Source organism: Carlito syrichta, unplaced genomic scaffold (assembly GCF_000164805.1).
Source record: "Carlito syrichta isolate Samal-C Ts95f unplaced genomic scaffold, Tarsius_syrichta-2.0.1 Scaffold302418, whole genome shotgun sequence".
In the NCBI taxonomy this organism is placed as follows: domain Eukaryota; kingdom Metazoa; phylum Chordata; class Mammalia; order Primates; family Tarsiidae; genus Carlito; species Carlito syrichta.
This window is the reverse complement of record NW_007246514.1, coordinates 253590-258530: the sequence shown is the minus strand read 5'-3', so window position 1 is coordinate 258530 and position 4941 is coordinate 253590.

Genomic DNA, 4941 nt, shown 5'->3' with positions numbered 1-4941 from the left:
AAAAAAAAAAAAAAAAGACTTGCTGGGCGAGATACAGATACCCAGAACCCTGGCCTTTTTCTAATTTTTATCTTTTTTGTTTGTTTTTTTGAGTTGGGGTCTCACTCTGTTACCCAGGTTGGAGTGCAGTGGCACCATCACAGCTCAGCACAGCCTCAATCTCCTGGGCTCAGGTGAACCTTCTGCCTCAGCCTCCCGAGTAGCTGGAACTACAGGCATGTGCCACCATACCCAGATAATTTTTTGATTATTTTTTTGTAGGGGCAGGTTTTCATTATATTGCTCAGGCTGGTCTCAAACTCCTGAGCTTAAGCAATCCTCCCACCTTGGCCTCCCTAAGTGCTGAGATTACAGATGAGAGCGATCTTGCTGGGTGGACCCCCTCCAAATCTTGCACAAATGGCTCGTCTGTCAGAACTTACATTGCCTTTGGAACTTTACCTGCAAGGGAGTCTGGGAAAGGTGACTTTTAGTGCTCCAGCCTCTCTGTCTAGGGAGGCTGAGTGGAATGAGATCACCTATACTATGTGCTACGTGTACTGTCTCATGCACGCCGCTGCCCTGGGGACCCAGTGGTCTCTTATTGAACCCTTGTGACTTCCTCACAGCCGGTCTCTCTACTCCCAAGCTCTTTCTTCTTCCATCTGTTCTCAGTGCTGCCCTTGAGTTTCCTCTTGAAAACACACCCGTGATGATGTCACTTTCCTGCTCACAACCCTGTCACCTATAAGGATAAAGAGCATCTTCCTGTCAGAGCTCTTTTTTAAATTTTTTAAATTTTATTTCTTTTTTGAGTTGGGGTCTCAGTCAGTCACCCAGACTGGAGCGCAGTGACCGCTCCCGGCCACCGCAGCCTCGACCTGCTGGGCTCTGGCCATCCTTCCGCCTCAGCCTTCCGAGTAGCCGGAACTACAGGCGCGCGCTACCACGCTCGGCTACATGTCAGAGCTCTTAACCACTGGCCCCAACCCACCTTACCAGCCACAAATCCCGGCTCCTCTCACATCCCAGGCCCCTGCCACACTGGACGCTAAGTGCTGTCTACTCCACGCCACACCCCATTCTCCACGCCCACACCCCGGCCTTGTCATTGTTGTTCATGAGGTTTGTGGTCCCCCGGCTAGAATGCCACCCTTCATTTTCTCTGTCCCTCACTGTTTTTTTTAAAAGACGGGATCTCACGCTGTCACCCGGGCTGGAATGCAGTGGCATCATCACAGCTCACAGCAGCCTTGAACTCCTGGATTCAAGGCGTCCTCCTGCCTCAGCCTCCCAAGTAGCTGAGACTACAGGCGCAAGTCACTACACCTGGCTAATTTTAATTTTTTTTTTTTTAAGAAACAGGGTCTCGCTGTGTTGTCCAGGCTGGTCTTGAACTCCTGGACTCAAGCAATCCCCCTGCCTCCGCCTCCCAAAGTGCTGGGATTGAGGGCATGAGCCACCACGCCTGGCCCATTTTCTCATTTTTACTTCCCTGTGCAAATGTTACCACTCTAGGAAGTATCCCTCACCATCTCCTTTCTCCATAGGCAGGATTAACGTATTCTTCTGGAATTTTGCATCTGTCTCTGCTGCTCCTCTCCCCTGTGTTAAGTATAGTATCAGCAGGGCGCAGTGGCTCACGCCTGTCATCCCAGCACTTTGGGAGGCGGAGGTGAGAGGATTCCCTGAGCCCATGGGTTCAAGACCAGCCTGGGCAACTTGGCGAGACCTCGTCTCTACAATTAATCAAAGACATAAGCCAGACATGGCAGCACGCGCCTATAGTTCCTGCTCCTTGAAAGGCTGAGGCGGAAGGATCACCTGAACCCAGCAGGTCGAGGCTGTGGTGGCCATGTGCATGCCACTTCACTCCAGCAGGGATGACGGAGTGAGACTCTGACTCAAAAAAAAAAGAATGGTATCATATGTGCCTGTGGTTCCCATGTGATGGGATTTGTCTTGTTTCTGTTTGCCCGTGTATCCCCAGTGCTTGGTTCTTAGGAGATCATGAATACTTGTTGATCAAGTTAATGAATGAATGAATGAACTGTCTTGGGAGTCTGGGACACTCAGTCCTGCCTGCCTGGCTTTTCTCTTCAACTTAGAGACATGCTGAGGTCTTTCTCATCTCAAAAGTCAGTCCTCCTTGGCTGGGTGTGGTGGCTCGTAACCCCACCACTTTGGGAGGCTGAGGAAGGAGGATCACTTGAGCCCAGGAGTTTGAGACCAACCTGGTCAACATAGCAAAATTTAAAAATTAGCTGGGGATGGTGGCGTGCGCCTGTAAATTCTAACTACTCAGGAGGCTGAAGCGGAAGGATCACCTGAGCCCAGGAGGTTGAGGCTGCGGTGAGCCACGATCATGTCACTGCACTCTAGCCTGGGAGAGTGAGATCCCAACTCAGAAAAAAAAAAAAAGGTAGTTTTAGTTTTTATCTTACTTATGCCTTTGCTTTCCTGACTTTGTAATCCTGCCTTCTTTCCTGAAGCTAATGCTTTCCTCAACGGACACATTCTCCTGAGCTTCTTCATGGACATTTCTCCTTTGTCAGGACAGAGTTCCTGTCCCAGTCCCCTTCTCTTCTTCCTTTATTTTATTTTATTTTGTTATTGTAGAAACGAGGTCTTGCTATATTGTCCAGGCTGGTTTCGAACTCCTGGCCTCAAGTGATCCTCCTGCCTTGGCCTCCCAAGGTGCTGGGATGACAGGCATGAGCCACTGCACCTGCCCTCATCTCTTGCTGCTCCCCTGACACTTGAGGTGATACCATGGCTTCAAACCCCACCAATTCACTGCCAAGGTGTCAGACTTGTGTATGGCACATTCTTCTGCCCGCCTTCTCTCATGATGGCAATCTTCACTGGATGAGCTGCTCATTAGGCCTGTCTGCATGGGGGTCCCATAGGCATCTCCAAGCTTGGGCATCATAGTGAGACCTCATCTCCACAAAAATTCAAAAAATTAGCCGGGCGTGATGACACATGCCTGTAGTCCCAGCTACCCCAGTCTGGGCAACAAATGAGACCCCCAACTCAAAAGAAGAAAACAAAAAAGCAAAACAGCGACAACAAAAAAATCCCTCCTGAACTCCCTGGCATGGCAGACACTTTTCCTCATGAACTGGCCTCTATCTCTCTCTACATTTCATCTCACCCCACTGCCACCTGGCCCTCTAGCCATAGGGATCCCTTTACATCTGCCATTTCTCTTGTTCTCTAGTGATTCCTGCTACCTAAAATCCCTTCTCCCCTCCTTTATCCAGCTAACTCCCAGGCAACCCAGATGGGCCCTCCAAGTCTGAGTTAGACTATGCAATGTCTCCCACAGTCTCCTGGGCTCACACAAGGTGTGGCCATCAGCTGTTGCTTGCTGGTCTTCATAGGGTACTATTCCTTGGGGTTAGGACCCAGAGTTCATCCACTTCTCCATCCTCAGCATGAGACATGGAACCTGACACACAGTAGATCAATGCTTGGCCATGGTTTGTTGGATAAAACAACAGACAAGGTTTAGATGAATACGCATAACCAAAAATACTTAGATGAGCCTTCTAATGGTCTGGTGCTGCTCTTAGCATCCTGCTTACAGTAACACATGGACTCTTTCTGAGAGTCTTAATGAACTGGGTATTGATGAGGCATCTAATGGCCCTAAAGCGTCAAGTTATCCCACAGTCACTTGCTTAGGAAGTGACAGAGACAGGATTCAGACTCAGGTACTTGACTCCAGGATGTGTTCTTGTATATACATACATATATATATTTTTTCTTTTTCTTTTATTTCTTTTCTTTTATTTTAAAGATGTGGGGTACAATTCAGGATTAGGTATCCAAGTGGACATCATACAGGTAAAGTTTGGGCCTCCCTTGGGTCCTCACTTTGTCTGGCTTGAGATCAGGAGCCCTTATTTATGTGCCCCTGCCTCCCCAACCCCGGCAGTATCCTGCTACTGCCAATCCCTTTCTTGTGGTACTATGGTAAATTGTCAGGGTCCGCTTAGGGCTGTGTTCTTAACTACCATATGGACACTGGTAAGTGATGGATGAACGGATGGCAGCTACAAAGGAATATCCTCATTCCTGTTCTTTTTAAGTGACTTTTATGGTCAATAAAATAGGCCACACCTGCCCTATAAGTTACTAGGCTAATTTGAAAAATTCTCCTTACAGCATTTTTCAAATTAAAATCTTAACCACTGCTGGGTGCAGAGGCTCACGCCTATAATCTCAGCACTTGGGAGGCCGAGGTGAGAGAATTGCCTGAGCCCACAGGTTTGAGACCCAGCCTGGGCAACTTGAAGAGACCTTATCTCTACAATAAATCAAAAAATTAGCTGGGTGTGGTGGCATGTACCTGTAGTTCCAGTTTCTTGGAAGGCTGAGTTGAAAGGATCGCCTGAGCCCAGCAGGTCGAGGCTGCAGTGGCCAGGAGTGTGCCACTGCCCTCCAGCCTGGGCAAGAGAGTGAGACTTCAACACACACACACACACACACACACACACACATCTTAACCATGTTTTTGAAAACATGCTTTTTTTTTTTTTTTTTTTTGAGTCAGAGTCTCATTCTGTTGCCCAGGCTGGAGGACAGTGGCACAATCACAGCCACTACAGCCTTAACCTCCTGGGCTCGGGTGATCTTTCTGCCTCAGTCTTCCAAGTCGCTGGAACTACAAGTGTATGTCACCACACACGGCTAATGTTTTGATTGATCATAGAGATGAGGTCTCGCCAACTTCCCCAGGCTAGTCTCAAACCCTTGGTCTCAGCCAGTCCTCTTGCCTCTGCCTCCCAAAGTGCTGGGATTACAGGCATGAACCACTGTGCCTGGCCTGAAAATACACTTTTAATCATTCTCAAATGTGTTCCTAAAGCTCACATCCTAAGATGAGAAAGAACCTACCTTCAGCCGGGCTCGGTGGCTCAGCCTGTAATCCCGCGCCTTTGGGAGGCTGAGGTG